Source organism: Lissotriton helveticus, chromosome 5_1 (assembly GCF_964261635.1).
Source record: "Lissotriton helveticus chromosome 5_1, aLisHel1.1, whole genome shotgun sequence".
Classification (NCBI taxonomy): domain Eukaryota; kingdom Metazoa; phylum Chordata; class Amphibia; order Caudata; family Salamandridae; genus Lissotriton; species Lissotriton helveticus.
The window spans coordinates 1419099137-1419124678 of record NC_136065.1 but is presented as its reverse complement, the minus strand read 5'-3'; positions in this window follow the sequence as shown (position 1 = coordinate 1419124678).

The following is a 25542-nucleotide window of genomic DNA, read 5'->3' as shown; positions in this document are numbered from 1 at the left end:
AGAATCAGCTTTGAACTTGATGATGGGATGGATGCGTGGAACAATAGAACGTCACACAGGGAGGTAGGCATCACGCTTGAGGGGAGGGAGGTGTGATCTCAGTGCTACAGGAATCTACTGGCTAGTAGCAGTTTTACTTCATTCCTGAAGATGAAAGTGGAAGGATTGCAACAGGTCTCCGGAGGGAGGAAGTTCCAAATAGTAGATGCAATTCCAGAAAAGGATTGACTGAAGGTTGTCTTTTTGTTGAATTTGGGTGGCTTAAGTAGAAGGGAGCTAGTACTGCTAGAAGGTCTGTTTCCACTAGATAGTCAATTTTGCAGACAGGTAAGACAGGTTGCTGTAGTGTAGTGCCTTGTAGATCAAATAGGCAATTTTGAGGTGAATCCTTGCCTCAAGGGTAGCCATTTCAATGACTGACGGATTGGGGATGATGTGATCTCTTTTTTGAGCCAGTGATGAGCCTTGCACCCATATTCAAGGAAGCTTTCAAAGGCGCAAGTATACTTTTAGGAAGGCCCACCAGGGTAGTACTTGATAGTAGAAGAGCTTGGACTGCTGTTAAGTGGTCTGCAGTGGGGAGGAATGGTTTTAGTTTGCTTAGATCATGGAGTTGCTGGGTAGCTACTCTGGTGGCAGCACTGATGTGCTTCTGCATGGAGAAGTCATTGTCTCAGATATTTTCTAGTGATTTAGCTGAGTCGATGATGTGTGGCGAAATCACTTGTAGTCTCATAGAATGCACCCCATCACCCCCACCCAAAGACACAAAGTATTTCAAAGCAGCGCCAAGCAACTTTCCAGAGCAAATTACACTCTGCACTGGAAAGTAAATAAAAAATAAAAAGTGTGATGAAAATCCAGCAAAAAATGTTAGTAATTCTGCCCCCTCTGTAACTTAAAGGACATACCATCCTCAATCCCTAATCACTGGAGAAATCTTTGCCTCTGCATTTCTACTGAGTCCTTGAGCCATCTTGATACAAGTATGTTTGGGAATTTGGAGCAGCTTATTCATCAGGTCAACAGGGGCCTTATCATATTGGTTAGTAGAGGTTGGTGTACTTTGAAAGATCATCTCTGAAATCTTCTGAGATAGAGGTTGTGAACATATTGCCAATAGAGGAGGGGTTTTCAACACTGAACAATGAAATTTCTTTCATGAAACTGAAAACGGAACTGTTTTTAAAGCGACAACGAATCCATGCCTATGGAACAATGAACATGGATTATTCACAAGGGAAATTTCTTTTACATTAAGTGCTGCTTTCATCAGAACAAAGCATTCATTTTTTGTTGGATCTGAAGGTGGGTTGCTGCACACCAATAAGTCAATACACCTTATAGAGAGCTTGGAATGAGTTAACATACTTTTTATCCAACTCTTAAACCAAGTAGCAGCTTATATCTGAAGGCTTGGGTTGTGGTCTTTTCCGGCTGGGAATTATCCATGATGTTCTGCAAAAAGAGATTGGGGCACTTCCTCTATGATTGGTGTCACCTACCAACTAATTAATGGTGGTGAGGAAGGAGAGGGGTGAAGGAGGTAGTGGGATCGGGGGATCCCGCTTGGGCGGAACTGGGGTCCTCACACACCCAGCAAGCTAGGTGTCATGCTTCATCATTTGGACCTGCTCCTCGTTGAGCCGGCGCTGCAATGCTCAACGGGCACCCGCGAAGGGGCTCTTTGTCGGAGATCTTTTGTTCCTTTGCCGTATGATGAAGTGTGGGTATGTGGCCCATGTGTGTGTAGATAATGTGGTGGTGCAGTGAGTGCGTTTGTTTAAAAAAGGTTGGATATTCCAAATAAATGCGTTTATTCTGGTTGGTAATCCACCTTAGTAAAAAGGATATATATAAAATAGAGTGGCAGTAGCCCTGGTGAGGGATATTTGTTAAATCTTGTGCTATACTCTATGGGTCGACATGTTTCTTGCCCTGTTGGTCAATATGTACCGTGGCAATTCTTCAGAACCTATATATGTGCAATATGTGAAAGAAGTGTGGTGTTTGGTATCTACACTAAATGGTGCCCCAATCTCTTTTTGCTGAACATGACCCGGGTGGGCAGTGAGCCTGGACCTCTTTAATAAGCCCCCCATTAGTCCCCCTTCTTTTTGTCAAAATTATCCACGATGCCCAGTAGATAACTGTAAGACATATGGAGAGGTAATAATACCCCAGTGTCTTAAAGACCCCACTCTACTCTGAGAATGCTTATCTTCCCGGAACTTGAAAATAGTGACATATTACTATTGTGAGGAAGTGGGGATAGCAGCAGAGCACTGTTTGAAGTCTGGGTAATCTTTGCTGTGCCCCTAGGACTGGCCCTTGATGGACTTTGGTTATCAGTGACAGTTCTGTGGGGGTTTTCAGATAAATCGCTTGGTTCTGAAATGTAAATATATTACATTCTTGCAATGTTTTGAATTGCTGCTACGGAGATGCTGCTATTTCGCCTTGCATAAACTGGTCAGTGATAGAGGACGTGCCTAGGGACATCTGCCAAGCAGGCATCAGTGTAAGCAGGCTTGGGACTCGTTGGTCGGTGCAAACAAGCATGGTAGTGGTATTCAGTGTGGGAATGACAGCAAGGGGCTTCCATCCATTCAATAAATCAACAATTGCATGTGTGCTTGTGTGATGGCTGGACCTGCTAGAATGCAAAATCTGGAGCTGAGGAGCAAGAGTGAAACAGAGGAATACTACATGAGCAGAAAAGACAATTGATTGCTGTAGGGGAATGGATGTTGGGTTTTTACACATCAAATGTGTAATGTTCATTCATGTTTCGATGTGTTGTTTGTGTGCATGTTTGCATGCGTATTCTTGGCTTTCAGTATGGGCCCAGGCCTGTTTGAGAGTGTGTTCCTCTAGGTATCAGTTCTAGAGAGAGAAATATTTGAGTTTGCTTGTCATGATGTACTTCCAACTAGGTGACATCCATCCTTAACAACCACATTCACCTCACTCTTAATATCTTGGACCATGCATGGCATGTGGGTTCACCCTCCTAGCTACAGAGTCCTCTCTGTCTAATTGGTACGAGACCTGGCATAATAGTAGCTATTCTTGAAATACAGCCTTTACATAATAGTGGCCATATTCTGGGCCTCTTTGTCATAATGGGACTATCCCTCGAATAATGCTGCTATCCTCTGGCATTGTGTTAGCAAACCTTTGTGCATTGTTGTAGTGATAGCTCCATAAATAAAGGTTCAGAATGTCCAGTGTTAATATACTACCTTCTTCTCTTGAACAACCACAACATAATAAGTCAACCACAAGCCCTACACATTATCACTTGGCATAGCTAAAGATTACAAGTGTTTGAAATGTTTTGTGATGGTTTGTTAAGGATTTAGAAGTGATAGCATTGAATATTGTAAAGTAGAACTGTATGGCTATAGGATGGTTGGCATATTGATACATAATGGTTGTGGACTAGGTGTATGTTGATATATGGGTGCATATTTGATGCCTTGTTTACAATTATCCTGCTAGTGGTGTTGGGTTTAATTGTTGGGGCGTGGGTATACAATGATGACTGGGCCATCTTCATTATTAATTCATTAAGCCAGCAATGTAATATGTTTGAGACAATTCTTTATTATCTTTGTAAGTGTGTGAACGGGTGTATGATTGCATGGCACATTTCATACAGTCTAGAATCAGTAAAGGGTGATTGTGTGGGACTATGGTTGTTACATTGGCTTATGATAGTACTTCATATGCCACATTATAGTGATTGTGAATGTTTGCTGTTGTGTGTGTTTGGCTGTATGAAGGCTGGCGAGCTACTGTGCAATGGGATGAGTGTGGGTATGTGTTGCTGGCTGTGAGGATATTTGTGGTTATAGAGACAAAAGTTGCTTGGTGTGCATGCATTAAGATAACTGTGTGGTTGTGTGATCTCATGTGTAGTAATATACTGTTGTTTCTGTGCAGTAATAATGTTTTTTTCTGTGCTTATATATGATGATAGGTTGATGACAGGCAGTGTTATGGTGCTTTTGTTGTGATTTCATGGTTCCTGTCTTTACAAACTTCTGGAGTCTATCAAAGTATGATTTGAGTTGTGTGGACATATGAATGATGGTGGTGGTGTTGGTTTTGTGTTGTGTCACTTTGATTTGCAAAAGGTGTGTGGTGTTGGGAAGAACGTATGTGTGAGGTGGAAGTTATGGTTGACTTTCTACAATGTGGATAGTTCACAAGTTGTAAGTAGTACGCATTGGAACACTCAATTTCTCAACTTTCTTCTAGCGTTGCCATTATACCCCTATTTGTCATCCTTCATTTCATCTTCAGTGTTTTAGCCAATTTCCTTTGGCCTTTTTAAAAATGATTTTATTCTAAATATGTAGTTTATAGATTTGACAGACGGCTCCACCAATTATACAGAGCTGTAAGGCAAACTTTTTTCATTTCCAGAAACAAAATACCAGAGGAATTTTGCAATGACACCCTCGATATGGGACTCTTTTCCCATGGACTGGGGATCATTTTGCAGTTTTTAGGATTTTACCTGGGAGCGACGGAGAGTGAAAACTTGCCATTTGTTTGCCCACTCTAAATAGGTAGGACGGACAAATGGCAAAATCCTCAATGACCCTTACTTTGCCGGGCCTTTGGAAGTCTATATTGGCAGCGGGCCATTGGAGGTGTAAATTAGCAGTGGAGAAGGAATAGTCTGTGCTGTTGACATCCTAAAGGAAGGAATCTAAATCAGGCAGACAGATCTTCTGTTTGCCAGAGTGGGCACTCCACTGTATCCTAATCCAGTGGCTGAGATTAATGTAAGCATTTAATTCATCACCTTGTTTTTGTAATTATGTACACTGACATCCATTTACGAAAGCCTATGACTCTTTAAAGAGCTAACATTTTCTTTACATTTTTTAATTCTTTTAATTTACTTTTTAAAATGATTTTTGGAAACATCACTTAAATGTTTGTGAACTTCAAACAATATAGCATTAATTGATTTTGAAAAATTGGGTCATCTACTTTTTTAAACCATTTGGTTGAGCGAGAAAGCACCTTAAAAACGAAGTTGGAAACAAAGGTCTGCAGTATGTGACAATATAGAACAATCTAAAACTTTTAAAAATATGCAATCTTACTACTGCCTAAAAACAATCAGTTTCATGTTTCCAAATGATGAAAGGCTGTGCCTCACTGGATTGTCATCCACATCACGTGTATCTGCCAAGGCATGTGGCCAGGGCTTTAAGTGGGACGGGTCTCAAGGGGTCTGAGCACCGGCCGTTTTTTAAAAGGGGCCTTGAAACGGGTCTCTATCGGGCTCTGTTTTGAGCCCTGGCACAGGCGGTCCGTTTTTTTCCGAACTGCAGTGAAAGCAGTTTGCTGTCACTGCAGTCCGGAAAAAGTGTCAGGGCACAAAACAGCCCGATAGAGACCCGTTTCAAGACATCAAGCACATCAATGTGCACTGCTCACTTCTCACTAGTGGAGAGGTTATGGCATGACGTCATGCCAGGTGAGCGTTGTGGGGGAAGGGAAATCCTTTAAAGAGTCATTTTCTTTCTGGATTTCCCTTCTCTTTCTGAAGCGCAAGAGCAGCAACATTGTGGTAGGGTCACCAGGGCTCTAATTGGAAACGTTTTCAATATTATATGTAACAAGCCATAGTTGCAGCTTATTTATCCTATGCAACTAATAACCATTGACAAAGACAATAGTCCTTACTTATTGCAGGTATGATGTTACCTGTACCAAATATCTGGATACAATGACAGAAACAGCCAAATTCAAGTCGGGAGGCACACTATGGTAAACACAGATTTTTAGCGTGTGTTTAAAGCCACGCCCCTAATTACACTGGCCACGCCCCTATGAGAGACCCCCGAGTTTTTTCATTCCACTTAAAGCCTTGCATGTGACAATACATTTTACCTGATTTTTGTAGCAGCATTGTGTCCGAATAACCTGCTTAGAAGGACTGGTTTGCCAATGTTCATGAAGTAGAATCACTGACTCCAAACAAGCTTCAGTATGGTCATCATGCTGGTGTCTACAACTAGTATTGTGCTCCAGATGTATTTTGTGAGGAACGCTGTCATAGTCAACATTCACAGCTGTCTATAATTGTCATTGTACCTAAATTATGAAGAGATTACATCTTTCATACTTCTGATCTGCACCATCCAATTGATCAAAAGTTTAAAAGTCTCTCACACTCGAGACTGATGGATGAGAGCAACTAACTTTCTACTACGTTCATGGTTACTTCATTGTTCTGTGGATAAGATAACAAAAATGCAGGATCTTCAACTTTACCTTTTACACTTATCTTTGCAAATGTTATGGTAAAAGGGCTTGGTTCCCGAGATGACCTGTTAACATATCCTTAATGTACATTGGAAAGAATATTAAATTATCTAAATAAAGAAAATTTCTCTATGAGAAAAATTACTGTTTAACATTGCATATCTTAATATTCACAAAGAGAAGCGAATCCTTCAAAATACTTGATATTGTGTCTAAATTGTATGAGACAGAAGTGTGTATATGTGTAGAGAGCTCAGAATTAGAAATGCAGAAAAAGCCACATGAAAACACTAAAATTGGACTTGCTGAAATGCGCTTCTTGCATACATACAAAACACCAAACAGAGCCAAAAAAAATGGAATAGGAAGAGACCAAAAAGGAAAAGAAGTAGGGTGAAGTAGAAAAAAAGAGAAATTAAAATAATGAAACAATGGAATAAGTGGAGATGGGGCACAAGAGCACCAAAAGAGCAGCAAAAAGAATGAGCAATGATGGGGATGAACTTATGGGAAACATTAGAGGCACAATAAGTAATGAGGAGGAATGCTTGCAGTAAGTTTAACAACTGCCAATTGCTTGGGATATCAGTCCAACCCATTGATTTTTGTCCATCATACCATGTGAACATCAGTCTCAACCTTGCTCTAATAGGAATAGTCCAGCAAGACTGCCAGGCCAGGTTCTCCCTGAACTGGCACTCAAGCAGCCTAAGACTGGGTTTGCCTGGATTGGGGCTCATCAGTCGGGTGTAGCTTGGTTCCAGTGAAACAGTGAGCACAGGATCCGAGTCTGGGCATAACTTTCCACTTACGGGTGTTAGATAAAACTTACAAAATGTTATTGGACAGAATGCTTGCCTATTGGAAAGACACTTCTCATTGGAGTATGAACAAGTATTGAAGACGATCACAACCACGACTGACAAAAATGGCATGGAAACATTTGAAGTTTTAGATCAATTACAAAGAAAAAACAATGATGGACTTGAAAAAGGAAGAGAAGCAATGGATTTGAGAAATATAAAGACATTGAACATTGTATTAAAATAAAATGTAATCCAGGTAGAAAGGAAAGCATCAAATGGCCTACAAGATGACAAGCACATATGAAAAACAAATAATGGTACTATTGTAGTCTAGTCTAAAAAAGGTATGTGAATGAAGCACATCACCAACTACATAACTGTACACGCTATGAAAAAGAAAAATCGAACTTTGAATATTAAAGAAAAATATGATGAAATACTTGAATATTGGAGAGAATCTGGGCTTTTGAATCACACTGAGTACAAATACATATTGCCTGAAACCCCAATCATGCCTGCAATCTACTTCCTAACCAAGGTTAATAAATGGCAAACAAACCCACCAGAGAGAACAGTAGTTTCCTCCAGTTGATCCTTACCAGAAAATACTTCCCAATATATAGATGCTTATGCACCTTTGGATAAACAAGTGAGCCCCTGTCTAAGATGACCTTTGTCATTTGCAATCTGTTTCAAGAACCTAAATAAAAATGATTGCAACATCCATCTCAATTAGGCCATCAACAAGCAGAAAATCAAATGTTTGGACATCTTGATCTATGTGCAGCCGGCAAAAATAGAAACAACGATCTTTTAGCAGCAAAACTATAACAAATAGCATTTGCCACTGGCCACCAATACAAGAAATTAAAGTGGAATGATCCCTAAGGAGAGATGTGAGTAAGGAGAAATATCTCCACAGAGGAAGAAACCAAAAATATCTATACAGAGTAAAATCATTTCTCAATAAGGGAATATCAAAAGGGCAGAGGAAAGAGCAAAACTGAAAAAGAACAATTTATAACAAAAATACAAAGAAACAAAAATCAAGAAAAAAGTTAAAATTACACAATACACATAGCAATATATAACACGAAATTTTCTGAAATTAAAAGAATCTTTTGTAAACATTGAGTTATCTTGAACAATGACGAAAAATTACCAATCAGACATTTGTATGCTAAAGACAATACAGTATGGTTAGGAAGGAAGCAAAGTAGAGTTTTGGGAAAACAGTAAATGCAAAGCAAGCAATGTAGGGATTAATATCATGGAGAATGAAATTAATCAGCTACAACAAAAAGTCTGGAAATTATTAAAATGTAAAAACACCTTTGTGATATATGTATTAGAGTGTGAATGTGCATTGAGGTACATTGGAAGCATGGCATTAAAATGGTAAAAAATGATTTCTCACAGAAATATGAGAAATAAAGTATAAAGTCCAAAGTGACCCAATGGCTGACCTTCACCAAAAGGCTTTGCCTGGCATGATGGACAGCCAGAAAAGTCCTTCAGCTTCCCACTGGCACTAAATTGGGGACAGGTGGTTGGATAGCAATTGTCCGATTCCTGTATTCTGCCAGGCCATTGGAGGAGTATGTCAGAGACAGAGCCGGAGTAAGTTACATCTAACCAGCCCTATGCTGAGTGAGTGGACTGAGAGTTTGGCAGAGAGGGTACTCCGTCACTGTTGCAATGGAGTATTCTATTTCCCAATCTCTAAATCACCCTGAGTCTCCCACCCAATTAGCAGCTAAAATAATGTTGTCAAGACACATGGCTACCTGACACCGTTGTGGTTCTAGCTGGATGAGTAGAAAATGTAAAAACATCAACACCAGCCTCATGCATAGTCCACTTAACCCGTATTGTGAAGGTAGGTGATGCCACTGCTTGATGAGGAGGTTTCAGTGCAATAAGCTGATGTCTTAATCCTACTGATCCGAAATCCTCTGAACATCTTTAATAATCCTTCACCACACAAAGCTTGGGTTGCCAGGGAAACTCTGGATAGGAAACTGACCTTGAATGTGTCCTCTAGATGTCAAGAAGGTAACCCCCTTGTGGAGAAAAATAACGGTCTAACACATCCAACACCACTACGGATGACACTCTTTTGAGTGATTTCATGCACAGCAGCATTACTAAAGTACCTAACAACTGTGTGAATGCCAGATTCTCATTATCTGGCTAATCCATAAGCATCTTTAATGCTTCATTCACATCCCACATACCACAATGTTATCGTAACAAGGTTGTGAGGGGTCTGTATCTTAAACCCCTTCAATCTACATACCAAATGATACTCTCACATCGGAGTTCAATCTTCCTTCGCTAACTACGAAAAGAATTCAGTATATGTACTACAGCTGCATAAGTCAGACCATCTAAGACTTGCAGTCTTATAACTATTGCGAGTAACTGGGGCACAAGACTCCTTGAGGAGTTAAGCAGCATGTTCCAAAAGCTATCTGATGGCTAATACTTCCCTTTAATTTTCCAGGCTACTAGTTGTAGAAGTTTCTGTTGCACCACTTAGTGTGTTTTTCTCTTTTTAGTTTCAGCTGGCTTTTTGGGCCGAGCAGAGGGTCAGGAGCAGAAGCAAATCCAATGACATTTCCAATAAATCTGGACACCACACGTGTGTCAACCATTAGCACTGCTGCTTGTGCCTTGGCCTGAAGAAATCATCCTTAGGATCATTCTATTTTATTTTTAATTTCTTTATTATTCAGTTCATAGCAAATAGCATTTGTAAATCAGACCATTAAATCATAACTGTAAGAACATTACGAAATCAGCTAGAAATTGTTTTAAAACTGCACAATCACAAAATATATGTACAATATCTGCTTTCTCTGCCTGACATCTAAAACATTTCCCGTCGTGTACCCCACCCCACTTCATCATCTTGGCCGGTGTAAGGTATAAATTAAACAGAGTTTTATAGTGTTGGGTGTGTAGATTTGCCGTCAGTATAACTTTACTAGCCATATCTATTGATGATTGCACATATGAGCCATTATTACCAAATCTATCCCTCCACTTTGCATCATGCATCTCAGTGTCATCCCGCTGTGTCGCCTGTAATATGTCGTAGAGTGCCCCAATCTTAGCTCTTTTAGACAATGCCTCTAATAAATCATTGGTTGTTATAGACGTATATCTGCAATGTTTGTTAATGAAATCACGAATTTGCAAATATTTGAAAAAAATCATACTTAGAAATTTTGTATTGTTCCACTAAATCTGAAAACGGAATAATTATCCCAGCCCTATACATATCCCCTAGACGTCGTATCCCCTTGCCCTGTCAAGTAGCCATCTTTGTGTCCCAAAACACGAGCGGAAAAATTTCCGTGGAGTTAAAAGGTGTATCATAGCCAATCTGATATATAGATACAATTTTGCGTATCAACTTCCACGCCTTTATGCAGCAGAGGCGATTTTAAATCGAGTTCTTTTGAAATAGCTTGGTTCGTAGAACTTAAGCAAGGCCTCGCTAGCCTGAGTCCCCAACAGCATCTGATATATGTTAGAAGCTTCAAGTGGCCTTGCTTCATCCCCAACCACTTAATACTGCATATTCTGCAGAAGGCAAACTAGATAATAAAAAGCAAAGTTCGGCACCCCCATCCACCACTTGCCAATGGAAGCGTCATATATTTTGAGCACGCCGATTTTTCTTCCATCCCCATACAAACCTATCTGCAATAGACTGAAGCTGCGTTAATTGTACCCGTGTCAGCTCCAGCGGTTATGTCCTAAAATAGTACATTACCCAGGAGAGTATACACATTTTTAAAACATTGCATCGTCCTACCATTGATAAATGGAGACATTCTACATTTTCCAACTGACTTATCGCTGAAGCTATTATGTCTGCCCAGTTCACTTCGACTATCTCCTGGAGTGACATCCTGATCTTTATTCCCAAATATCTTGCTTCAGGTGTGACACGGACTTCGCCAGGACTAGGGGCTAGATGTAGGTAAATGATATTTACCGATTCATAAATACCGAATTTTACTGATTCGGTATTTATGAATCGGTAAATATTAAGGGGGGAGATGTAGGTATTTCCAGATGTGGAAATACCGAATCGTTAAAATTCAGTATTTACCAATTCGGTTTATACCGAATCGGTATTTCCTATTGATTCCTATGGGCTGTGAAGCCCATAGGAATCAATGGGAAATACTGATTCGGTAATTACCGAATCGGTAAATACCGATTCCAGCAAGGGTGCAGGGGGTGTCACTTTGACACCCTCTGGCACCCCAAAAATAGGCATGTGCGCCATGTGGCACACAGACAGGCCCTAAGGGCATATCTGTGTGTCACATGGCACAGGTGTGCATGCACACATGTGCATGCACACCTGGATTCGGTATTTTACCACCCAATTGGATTGGGTGGTAAAATACCGATTCTTAAAGCCCTGTGGCACTCTGACATGTGCCAGCTACATCTGCATTTACAGAATCGGTATTTTACCGAGTCTGTATTTACCGATTCGGTAATTTTACCGAATCGGTAAATACAGAATCGGTAAAATACCGATTCTGTAAATGCATGCCCTACATCTGAAAACCCTAATACCGGTCGGAAACGGCCAAAATCGGCCGTTTCCGACCGGTATTAGGGCTCCTACATCTGGCCCTAGGTCCCTCGGTACAAACAACCTGGGTTTTAGAGGCGTTTAACTTGTACCCGGCTACTTCCCCATACTGATGAGTCTGATTCTCAATTTCCGATAGTGCTTGCTCTAGGTCAGATGTGACAACTGCTATATCATCCGCGTAAGCAAGAACACGTACTTGATGTTGCCCCACTACCATCGACTGTATACCATTGGTGGTATCTAATATTTGTAACAGTGGGTGGATGTAAATAGCAAAGAGTAAAGGCGAACAGGGGCATCCCTGCTGGGTGCCCCTTATTATATATACAAAAGCTGACTCCTTCCCCATTGTACAAATTTTAGCCCGCGGGCGTTTGTACATAGTCTGTAGTACTAGCAAAAATTGGGGACCAAACCCCATCTTTCGCATTACAGCCCACAAAAACGACCATGGTACACGGTCAAATGCTTGCTTTTTCAGCATCTAAAAAAATTATACCTATGTGTTTTTGACATGTAGTAGCATAGTCTAGCACCGCAATTACCCTGTGCATATGATTTACTGTGCTCCTGCCAGGCAAGAAGTCTTGCTGATACCGAGATACGAACGGTGATATAACTTGCGCTAACCTGGTTGCGAGGATTTTTGAATACACCTTTCTATCAGAATTTATTAATGATATCGGTCTATACGACCCCAGGAGCCTGGGAGACTTGTCTGTCTTTTTAAAAATCACTATATTGGCATCGTCCCAAGATGGTGGGAGGTTCCACACTGAGCTTCTAAAAACGTGGCCAGCATATCGTCCTTAATAATTGAAAAGATTATCCGATAGACCTCCAGGTGAAGTTTATCCGGCCCTGCCGCTTTCCCTAACGCTAATCCAGCTAATGCTGTCTGTAGTTCTAACATACTAATAGGAGCCTCTAGCTCTTCTGGTTCGCCTAACCCTATCTCAGTTAAATCGAAATTGCGGTGGTACCGGTCTATATTACCCTGCTCCAGAAGCTCTTGAGTATATAATTCTTTATAATACAAGTAAAGTACCTCCATTATGCCTTATATAGTTTCAGCTGTGCCCCCTTTGCCATCCTCCAAAATTTCTATTTGCTGGGAGACTTGTCTACCACACAGTCTTTGAGCTAAACATCTGCCAGTTGCCTCCCCATATTCATATCTTTCTGCCTTATGTATTTCGAACTGAGCAGCTATTTCTTGACTCTATACCCCATTGATCCTAGCCTTACAACAGGCCGTCTTAGCTTGCGATTCTTTAATATCCACATTCGCTCTAACCACTTGTATAAGTTCACATTCAGCCTTCTTTAGCTCCTTAGCTCCTCAAGTAAACCCAGCATGTTTTTTTCTGTTGTTTCTGCTTAGCCCAACCATTACTAAGTGTTTCACCCCTTAGCCCCACTTTCAAAGAATCCCAGATCATTGGTTGGGTAGCCAATCCTCTATTGCTCTGCAGAAACAATGTAGCCCAGGTTCGAATTTGATTAATATATTCCTCATCGATTAGAAGTTTTTATTAAATGTAAAGGATCGCTGCTCCCTTGGCAAACTAAAGCTGGCAGGATCCATAACCACAGCTCCATGATCCCATGAAATGCGGGGCCACACCTGTATCTTAGCACCCACAATTAACAAACGAGGTAAACAAATATAGTCTAGCCGAACAAACTTACTGTGTGGGGATGAAAAAAATGTATACCCAGGATCACCATCTCCACGATTCGCTGCCGTCCACCCATTGACTAATCCATGATTCTGTAGCAACTGCTGCAAAGCTCTAAATACTTTAGGCTTATGCCCTTTATAATTAACGAAATGAGAATCCCATGTCAGACCATCTAAGACTTGCTGTCTTATAACTATTGCGAGTAACTGGGGCCTAAGACTCCTTGAGGAGTTAAGCAGTATGTTCCAAAAGCTATCTGATGGCTAATATGTCCCTGTAATTCTTCAGGCTACCAGTTATAGAAGTTTCTGTTGCACCAATTAGTGTGTTTCCCTTTTTTGGTTTCAGATGGCTTTTTGGGCCGAGCAGTGGGCCAGAAGCAGAAGCAAATCCACTGACATTTCCAATAAATCTGTATACCACACGTGTGTCAACCATTAGCACTGCTGCTTGTGCCTCGGTCTGAAGAAATCATCCTCAAGATCATCCTAAATGGTAGAAATTTGTAATTCAGTTTGTTTCCCCAAGCCTGCATTTTGGGCATCTGTTGCTAGAGATCCCAGGTCGGGTCATCAACTGAAATATTTCTTTCAACTGAAAATCCATTCTGCATGCAACAAGATTCTCTTGGTATGGATCCCAACAATTCTGTAACTGTTGTGCCATCCACCAAGTGCCATGACTTCCAATCTGCCACTTGGATGTCGGGAACAAGTAAGTACTATCCCTTCACTGAGATCTGTCAACACAGAAAAAAATGCAGAACTCCTTTTTCAGATCGGCCAACATCTTTGACTTTGAGCCCCCTTGGTGACCGACATATTGCACCACTGATACTTGTATATCCTCAGAAGGGCACAGCATTGAACTCTGTCTTTAATGAAAGGCTTCAACATAAAGGAGCCTCCAAACAATACCAGACAACTGACCTCCCTTTGATATGTTTCCACAACTGGCACCCCAGCTTAGATTACTGGTGCCTGAATATATCGCTATGTCTAATTTGATCCCAAAGATGGCTTAGCCATTGCATGCCTCCATGGTGGCATCTTGTCCACTTACGAGACCCCTCTTCTTAAAAGGAGAATCTTTCATTCTCTGTAGGAGTCAGTAAAGCAGGGGTCCTGGAAATATTCCCAAATTGATGCTGAGTTTGCTCACTAATCTGGCTAGATGCCTCAACAGGAGGTGCAGTTTGGTCACAATTCCTTTCGGATAGATTCGATTTTTGTCAAAGGAAGTCTCAGGGCAATCTCAATTTAATCTATTCTGAAACGCAAAACTTCCATCTCTTCAAAGGGCACACGACTGATTGCTTCCAATTGGTCACAAAACCTATATTCTGTAGGAGCAATATTGCATACGCACTTGCTGTTGCAGTATGCGTTTGACTTGAGCCATGAGCAAAATGTTGAACGGATTAAGGATAATCTAGACTCCTCTGGACCTCTGGACCTCTGGAAAGATGACACAGGTTTCAACAATTTTGTGAAACATCACGGGGCTGAAGACAGCCCAGTTGTAGAATGAAACCCTCCCATATCTTCCCACCCCATTGAAATTGTAGAAAATTACTATGTGACTCTCAGATAGGCATTTTCTGCCTGCTTTAAATCTAGACGAGCCATCCAGTCTCCTTATCCTTCAACATTCTAAAGAAAGTGTAAGCCTTCTAGTTTGAAGTGGTAACACACCAACCATACTTTCAATTCCTTCAATTTGGTAACTGGTCTCACATCTAAGGACTTATTTTTGGCCACTAAAAAGAAATTTCTCAAGACGCCAGGCTGTGCTGAACAAACCTCTGATAGGGCCTCTTTTTCTCATTACTTTTGTAGTTGTCTGTTCATTAAGCACGACTCCTCTTGAGTGAATATTGTGGGTATTGGGGTTTGTCTCTGCTTAGAAATAGTGACAAACTTCTAATAAACCCCCTTACGTTCTTTAGCATCTAAAGGCTAAATGTACAAAGAATAGTAATACCAATGACGAAATAGCAATTTTTGTGAATCGCTATTTGGTAATCGATATCACTAACGAACCAAGGGGTTATTAAGCCACTATTCCTAAAATAGCGATATTGGGTCGCAATTTGACATACTTCATGAATATTAATGAGGTATGTGACCCACTATGACTCGCTGCCATCACAGGGATGGTGGCCTGCTGGGGTCAGCAGACCACTATGTCTGTGATTGATTTTTTTGAAAAAGCATTTTTTTTAAAACACAGACCATTTTCCTTAAAGGAAAACAGGCTGCGTTTGCAAAGAGAAAATTAAACATTTAAGTTTCATTTTTTAAAAGCAGGCAATGGTCCATTGGAACATTGCCTGCTCCTAAAAAATAGTTGCTCTACCATTGTTAAGGTTGAAGGGATCCATAGGGGACGCCTTCCCATTTGCGAATGAACTATCACCAACTTTGAATTGGCTATAAACTGCGAAAGTTTTGTGACCGCAGTTCAGTTGCAAAACATTCATACATACCAATGTTAATCGATATTTTAAAGGGACGCCTTAAACACACCCCTTCCAAAACTGATTTGCAAACCCAAATTGCGATTCAGTATGTTAAGACATGCATGGCAGAGGGGACAAGTTGATGGGTGAATGCATGGATGACAGGGTGGATATTGGAAGGATGAATGGCAGAATTGGGGAATGGATGGCTGGATAGATGGATGGAAGAGTGGCTAGATGGGTGCACATATGGAGGCATGGCAGAGTGGATGGATGGATGGTATAGAGACAGATTGAATGATGGATAAAATAATTAATGGACAACAGAATGCAAAGGTGAAAGAGTGAATATTAGCAGATGGATGGAGAGGCGACAGGATGAATGGATAGATACTTGGATGGAAGAGACGTGGGAGCTCTTCTAGGGAGGATTGGACTCGCTTGGTGCCATTAGCGGTTTATTTCAAAGTGGGAGGTATTTAAATTTTCTGGCTAGTAACTTGATCCTATACGAAAGAACTAAGCAAAAGTGGCACTTCAAAATTAGCAATGGAGAGAGACAAAATATGAAGCACCTGCATCCTATTCAAAAGAACTTAACAAAAATGGCACTTCGCAGTTAGCAATAGAGAGAGACAAAATATGAAGCACCCATCTCAGCCAGTGTTATATATTTTGTTTGGGTTTATTACAGATTCATGGGAATATGTCGTTTTTGCATTTATGTGTTGAATTTCTCAGTGGCGTCTCCTCTGCTAAGGCGGAGGAGAGGTGCCCCAATATTTCAGCAGTGCAAAAAATACAAATAAAATGATAATACCAAGACTGCTATTATTATTATATTCTTCTATGTGTGACTCAGAGCCAGATCAGGCCGTGGTAGTACTCTGTGACGCCAGTGCAGAGTGAGGAGTGGTTTGCACTCCCCTTAGGGGGCCCATTAGCATGTCAGGAGGATTGCCACCACCCACATGGCGGAGGCGATCCGCCCGACATTTGTGCCCGCCCGCACGCCAATTCCCCCCGTACTATGGCAGGGGGGACCCCGGCGGATGGAAAGACCGTCCGCCGGTTTTCTGGCGGTAGGCAATCCGCCCGATTGCCTACCTGGTGGAAAAGCAGTTAATATGGTGGCAGTGTCTGGTAGACACCGCCATCCATATTATGGTGCATGCGGGGAGTTGCCTGAAAGGCAGGCGGTTCTCACCATTGGGGGCCCATAGCGGGCCCCCAGGGATTCTGGGGGGTGGGGAGTGCACATGTGCGGTACCTAGGGTACCCTCCTGCAGTTCCATGCACAACATGGCAGGCACCGCGCATTTCCTGCCACATTGTGCATGGTACTGCACGACATGCCTTCTTGGCACTTAATGCAGGATGCGCACGCCAGTGTAGCGGATGCATCCGAATGTCACCAACAGGACCCCCGCACCAATGGCGGGTGGTCCCATTCTACGAAAGGATGTCCGCCCGCCATCCCAATGATGCCCTAAGTACCCATGGTGGTTTGGCCGGCCAAACCGATATGCACACTTAGCATGTTCTACACAGGGCTGTGTTGCACAGTCCCATGGAGAACATGCCTAGGCTCCCAGGTACTATCTGAGCAGCCAAACAGGACGCTCAGACCAATTACCATGCTGCTCATTTAACGTTGTGATTGGCCGGGAGAGTAGGGAAGCATTCCGGTGCTACCAGCCATCTGCTGCTCTTCATCTAAGAGGACGGAGGAGAGGCGGCGCAGTGGTGAAGGTACATTTCTATTTATCCTTCCCCGCCCACCACCCCCATTCCGAGGCACAAGCCACTGGAATTTCTTCTTTGCTGCAGGTGAATAGTATAAAGATTTGGGAGGTATATTAGGAACCGTTGTGTCTTCTCACAGATTTTGTGATGCTCTGTACGATTTTCCAACAAGCTAATGATTCTGGTATGCATGCAGACTTGAACGAACCTGTTACATTGCCTGGATACCCCTCGGGGTGATTCACGTGCTATACAAAACTCTGACTGATTGATTCATTGATTGACAGTGTTTGCTTTTGACTAAGTCATAGGAGTAGCTTGGCCCCGTGATGGCATTAAATTGGAAGTTGTTACATGCCCTTCTGTCTATGATAAGACAGGAAGTAACATCACACTATCTCTGACTTCGATGATGGACGCTTATTGTTAAATACGAATTTGTAGAAAACTGGAGGCTGGACTACGTTAGTAAACGGCGAGTAACACAAAGGCACACACAGCGGCGTAGGGGCTACGGTTTGAACCTTGGCGATCCAAAATGTCTAATGTATGGTATAGATCACACGCCAATGTATTGAATTGGCTGTGAACGAACACATATTTTGGTTGGCACAGCAAAAAGGAAAAGATAGTTCTCAACAAGAAATGAATGCCACATGTTTCAAACAACCACATACTGCACCCCAGACGTGTAATGGGTAGCAGATATTTAGATTCCCGGATTTCATTTTCTGAATTCCAAGTTCACATGAAGGACAGATTGAGACGGACAGGAGGCGATGTGGCAATACTAAGAAGGGAATGGGGTTTGCTAAATTAGGACGTTCATTTTGATTAAACATGCCGCAAGGAACTTGGAAAATAACAATTTGGAGAGAGGTTAAAAAACACACTCGGCGAAAGAAATTGCAAAAGACCTCCCAGTTGTAGGGATGAAGAAACCTGACTGGGAATAAACACCGCCAGCCTCCCCTTGAGTTGCCAGGATTTCACTTTTTTACCCTTCGATGTTGCAATATTAATATTTCTGTCTTCACCGCAGATATAATATCGAGTTAAACAATCCCTTTTGACTATAAAGTTCTCCCTGGTCAGAGATTAAATGAAATATTCATATATAGGCTAAGGGTAATGCGAAACAAACACCAGCATAAATAGACTCAGGACAGACATTTAGACAGAAGTGCACTGCATGGCTTGGAGAAACTGTGCCGCTCTGTCCTTGCACCTTTCTATGGCTTACTCTGCGCTTTGTCTCCTATGGGCTTGAGAGGCATATAAGCCCGTCCTTTCTGATTTTGTTGATGTCTGATCCGGTTGCAGATGTCAGAGGGACACCAAACTAAGGGAACCCAGACTAAGCAGGGACAGACAGTGATTGATGACAGTGACATTATAGTCGAGTGACTTGTACCCACCAGATCTTCCCTTTAAGGCCTATTCTGTCCCCAAACTGGGTTTCCTTACATCTGTCAAAGGGTAACATGTTTGATGGATGTATACCTGAGTGTGAGTGGCTTATGTGGTTCATGTGTGGCCTTCTGAATGGCATGTTCCATCTGGACTCTGTGTGTGGCATAAAATGGCGCTCTCCCTTCTGTCGACCAGGTGATCTCTATCGCCTGCATGTATAGCGTTCCTTGCCCCACCTGCCGCAAACCAGACTACCTGGTGGTAAGGATAGGTTTCTAGCCATAATCTTTTAACCAGTGGAGATTTCCTCTGACCTGAGTGAAACTCAACCTTCTCTTATTGCTTACATTTAGGGTCACCAATCGTCCGTAAATTTCACGGACTGCCCGTCATTTAGGCCTCTTGTCCATAAGAGATTCTTCCACGGACACCTTTTGTCCGTAATTTTCAGACATTGGTGTGAGCTGCCCCCTGCAAGCAGCCTGTAACTCTCACTGCACGGGGCCAGCTCACGCTCCTGCTGTGATCTGTGGCCTGCAGCAGCCCCTCCCCGGCCTGGCACAGACTGCTATCAGGCCCATTATCATTCTGTATGTTGGCCTAATTATCACATACAGAATGATGATGGGCCTCTCTGCCCAGTGACAGCCTTTCGGGTCTGGTGTGTTTTTTCAGTGAGGGAGAGGGGGGATTGTAAGATCTGAGAAGCCTTCAGCTTTGATCTTTTTCTACACTTTTTTTTGTTGTTTGAATATGCAAACGCAGGTGTTCAACTTTCATTGAGATACACAACAGATGCAGTGAGTGCAAGGTTCTCTGAACCTAATATATACTTACTTTGCCTTGTGCTTGTGCTGGTTGTATATTTACTTTTGCACTATTACGCTACTTCCTCTGATGTGTATGCAAAGCATAACACATTTTTGTCCGAAATTCTGTCCTGAATTTATATCCTGAATTTTGAACCTTTGTCCTGAAATTTTGCACTCACTGTCCTGAATTTGTACCCAAGCCAGTTAGTCACCCTACTTGCATTGTGCTCACCTCTTTTGGCTATGTGAGTCTGAAGTGAATACACTTGGGGCGTAGCTTAGTCAGTAAGATTAGGGGGATGTAAGCAGGGGCGGTTCCTTCACTAAGGTGGAGGAGCGTCACTCCAAAGCTCTTCGAGGAGGAAAAATAAAATTATAATAACATAGTTACTATCATTTTATTTTTCGCAGGTTTAGGGCTGGGTTAGGGCGGGGCTGGAGGCCAGGATGCTTCTTGGTTCTGGGGCTGCCGTATATGGGAGGAGAGAGGCAGCCGGCGGAAGAGGTTCTTTTTTTTTGGTATTTTGTCACCCCACCCACCACCCAGTCCCCCCCCCCTCCACCTGAATTCCCTGCCAGTCACTACTGGATGTAAGCTTCAGATTTCCCAACAATCACCCTGGCATAGCTTGTTAAAATACCTCATATCAGAAGCAGAACACGAGGGGAGCTTAAGAGGCAGTGGAAAGAGAGAGAAGTGTGGACTGTTTGGAGTACTTACACAAGAGAGAGCGAGAGAGTGAGAGAGAGAGTGTTTTTGTAAGGGTGGGCATGTAAAATCCAGGGTGAAATCCAACAGACACCTCACCGTTCCCGACTGAAAGCACCAATACCCAACTATTTACGACAGAATACATTTTTAGTGGGGTGTAACACCCCAAACACCCCCCCTGAAGCCACTCCACTGAATAAACATGATATCTTGAGCAACTAGAAATGGTCTGAGTGTAAACTGTGACCTCAGAAGCTCATGAAATCTGACCCGCAACAGAATGCTATGCCAGGACGGAAGTCACGGATAAACTTTTGGATGTTGTATACCCTCTTGTTTGTTGTGGCATCAGGCATTTTGCTTTGTCTAACTGAGGGGTGAAATTACGTTTTTCACAGGGAGAATCTCTCATACTCTCCCTCCAGACTGTGCCTAAACCTATGAGCCTAAACCTATGAGACCTGGGCAGTTGTCATGGTGACCCTTCAGAGAATGTTTAATCTGGTTGCGAAAGAATTACACTGTGTCTGAAAGGATGGGTAACCTCATCTTCAACCCCAGTGGAGCTGGGGCGCAGTTGACCTTGAAACACCCAATGTGATGGGTGCTTATTATGGCTGGTAACGGCACCCTGATTCTAGAACTGTTTAAATTATCCATCTAGCGATTCTGGAGATAGAACTATTTTTTTGCATTTATATCAGTAACACTATGTAACAGTATTTAACAGTATTACCTAGGAGCAATGATAGCATATGGATTGTGGAGGATGGGTTGCTTTAGCTTAGTGTTGAAATATGACAGATTGGCTGATAGATCAAATTTCCGTAAGTCTGGGAGAAATGTCATGGTTGTATTGAGGGCGATGGGTGCTGTGGAAGGTGGGGAATGAAGGAAGCCATATTATGAAAAATGTATAATGATGAGAGATGGCAACTCCATCCCATGTCTGATAGCAGTGAATCAGTCAGAGGTGCGTGACTACAGGTGAAATGTCAGAGTGGACAAGAAGGTGATATGAAAAGCCAAAGGATGAGATGAAAATAGCAAGAAAGATGGTGTAGAGTGACAAAAGCATTAGGTCAAGGACAGACATTTGCGAGATGCCCATTGAAGGAGGAGTTAGTGATGATGTCTTTGATTCCCAGATGACTGTGAAGGAGCAGTCACAGAAGTATGACTCAACCATTTTTGAGCTGTTCTTATCATGATTAATGGCTCTAACATACCATACCATGTGTTTTGTTATGTGTATTAGTAGAACACACAACTTATTCAGGAGGGTATCCTGGTGCTGAAAGCAAGAGCTAAGCAGGCCATGCCCATCATATAGGTAAAAAACATGTCTTCAATTTCTTGCGAACTTCAAGAACTGAGGATGTAGCTTTCATGGGTAGGAGTGAGGAGGGAAAAGTCACAACTGGCAAATCTGGTTCTGCATATGAAGTTGATGAGTTTGAGTAGGAGTCTTTGTAAGGCTTTGTATTTGTATGTGAGGAGTTTGAAGAGTGCCTATTTGTGAACTGGGAGCTAGTGTAGGTATTAGGTGATGTGGTTGCAAAGAAATAGTCTGATTGTGAGTCCGACTACTGAGGTTTGTACAGTCTACTATCTTCTGGTCGATTGTATGTTGCCTTCTACATACAGCATGCTGGTGATGAGGGCATAGGTAACAGTTCTGCAACTGTTGATAGGAAGCCACTTAAAAATCTTGAGTGTCTTAGTGTGTGGAAACAGGTGGCAGAGACTACGTTTATCCAGTTGGTCATAGTGAACTGCTTGTTGACTACTATTTGGAAGTTCTTTGAACAGTTGGCAGAGTTGGGTGTGATACCAAGTTTGGCCAGCCACTAGGTGGACATGGCTACTTTTATCTACATCTTCTTTGTGTTGAGCTCGAGGCAGGTGTTTTTATCCACCTGGACATTTTAGATTTGTATGTGAAGAATCATTCAGGTCTTTGGTGTATTGCTGGAGAGGATGACCTGGGTGTCGTAGGACATGATGGCGACTCCACAGGCATGAATCAAAGTGTGCAAGGTTCCTTGAGGTACTTTGCATATAAGGTTGGCGGGTGCAGAGGTGAAAAGAGTCAGGTTTACTGATTGGGTGCAGCCAGTAAGGAAGGAGCATCCAGTGGATCCTGGGTCCTGCAGTGCCAGCCTTGTGCAGGTGTTGAATGAGGATAGGGTGGGACACAGTGTCAAAGGAGGTGGATAGTTCCAATAGAATGGGGCGTAGTGTCGCCTCAGTCTATTACCAGTCAGTCAGGTGTCACCCAGGGTGGTGATGAGGGCGGTCTCAGTGTTGTGCTTGTGTCTTAATCTGGATTGTCTGGTGTAGAGGAGGTGGTTGTTGTTGAAGTGGTGGCTAGACGTTTATTCATGATGTTCCAGGCATCCATAATGGTGGCTATGTGATCGAGTCATTTAGGATCAGAATGAGGGCTGTGCTGATGGGGTCGAGTCCTTTAGTGAAGACATGATGTGGGCAGTGGTCTGAGGGTACGCTAGAATTTATGGGCGTCATTGTCAATGCGTTTTTTGAGTAGTGAGGGTGGTCCAGGTGGCCCTCTGGGTTTTAGTTGTGGCAGGCAGGAGGGCTGCAAGGGTGCAGGAGTCCCATTGAGGCTCAAAGCTGTCCTAGATGCTGATGATCTTCCTGTTGAAGAAGAGGGACAGCTGAATGCAGAGGTCCTGTGAGGGAGTTACGCTGGTGGAGTTTGCTGCCAGAGAAGTGAAGTATTTCACAATGATGAAGATTTCCCTGGCACTAATGGTGCTGTTTTTGATACTGTTGGTGAGAGTGGAACATTTAGTAGCTTTGATTTACTGGTGGTAGCATCTGAGAGCTGATCTTTTGGTGCTCATTTATTGACCGTCCTGCCTTTGTCCCCATCTGCGTTCTAGTTGCTTGGAGTCGCATTTGGTGAATCTGAGTTCTTCAGTGCAGCTTGCTTGCAGTCAGGTCATGGTGGCTTTGGTGGCTTTGAGTGGAGCTAGGGTGCTCCAAGGGTTGAAGTTGGAGATGGATCTAGGGATGTCGTTGTGGTGTTCAGAATGGTGGTGTAGGAGCTTTATGAACCAGGATTCTTGTGAGATATTATTCCATTCTTTTCTTGAAGATTTGGCGATGGCATTCCTGAGGTGGTGTGGGATGGGTATGTTGAAGTGGATGAGTGCGTGGTCGGACCATTTTATTGGTGTGAGCTTGTCCATTGTGATATAGTTGAAGCTAGTGAAGATGGGGTCTAGTCAGTGTCCTTCAGCATGGCATGGGTGGGGCCTTCCACCTGCTGGGTGAGTCTGAGGTTCATCAGATCCATGTTGGGGTCAGTGAAGTCCTCTAGGTGGTAGATGAGGTCTCCGAGGAGGAAAAAGGCCCTTGAGATGAGTATAGGGGGGGTGGAAAAATACACGGTAGTCCTCCTGATTTTGGCTCATGGTCTTGGACACAGGTTGACAAAGTGGCCCCCCCAGGGTGTAGTTGACTGTAATGTGGAGTTTGAAAGTCAGGTGTTCCCTGTTGCTCTTGGTTTTTGTTGAGGTGGTGGAGCTCTTAGGTGGAGCTCTTTGAAGATGATAGTAAGTCCTCCTCGGTCTGCCCTGTCTTATGAACTTATATCTGGGGGAAAAGCCCTGGTGATGTTGGGAGGCGATGTGGGAGACAGCCAGGTTTGGTCAGGAAGGGCAGGTTCAGTGAGTAATAATGCAGAAGATCACAGATTGTTTTATCTTACCTTAAATTACTTGGTAAATAAGGTGGTGCAGCACTGACTGGATGTTGATGATACTGTGTTATTTACTATGTCAAGATGAATCTTAGTTTCTAACTTTTTCTGCATGCAGGATTAAAGCTTGACCTTGCTACCATGAAAGAGTGAAGTGCCTAAAGGGAGTAACTTGCTGTGTATCCATGGAGTACACCATTATTGTGTCTCTGTTGTATGACTGGCAAATGGCAGTATCCACATGATACTGCCTAGTCACTGCTACTGCTCTATGAACCCAAGTAAAGATTTTACAGTGTTACTGAGTATCATGAATTCAAATGTCTTCTAGAAAGTCACTGAGGAGCTGCAGCCGCAAAAAAATTAAGGAATTATTAAGGTTGCAACCAAGTCAGGTAACACTCATCAACTCCTACAATCAGAAAAAAGATGTAAGAAATGTGCACACTTCTTCGTTTATACAAACACTAAAGTATCTCTACTTGCACTAAACATGAACACTAGCACCACTATGGCCATGAAATCCACAAAAACAGGGTCCTACTTTGGGGATATATCCCAGACTGAATTTAGAAATACCATCTCTAAGAGTAACCCTTCTTACCCCTTCCTAAATTTGCTACTGACCGATTTAGCAAAAGAAATGCGCAATGTCCCAATGCTTCCCGGTACAACATTATAAACCTCTCCCGAAATTGCCTAAAAACATGGCAAATCTCCGCTCTGTTAAATCATACTGATAATCCAGAGGATCTCATCATCTACCTTCCGAAATCGGGAATTCAATTTGTGCCAAAAATCCTTGAGTGATAACTTAAACAATTCATAAAGGTTAACAATCTACTTGATGAATTTTAGTCAGAGATTCGAGAATAAGGTAGCACTGAGGCATCTCTATTGCAAATAATTGATGATATGTTTAGAATCATGTACAACAAAGACTCATGTTTGCTTTTCTTACTTGGTCTCCCGTTGACTTTTGATACGGTCACTCATGATCACTTTATCAGGACCTTCAAAGACTGCATGGGGCTGGTGAGGAAAGTTCTGGAATAGCTTAGGTCATACCTGGAGGACTGATCACAAGTGTTTAAAGTAGGACAGGCATCCTTCATAGCAGTGAATATTTCTAAAGGAGTCCCCAAAGACTCGGTCCTAACTCCCACACTGTTCAACATTTACCCACAACCACTAAGTGATCTCCCGAACTACTCTGACATATACTATAATCAATTTACAAATGACACCCAACTTTA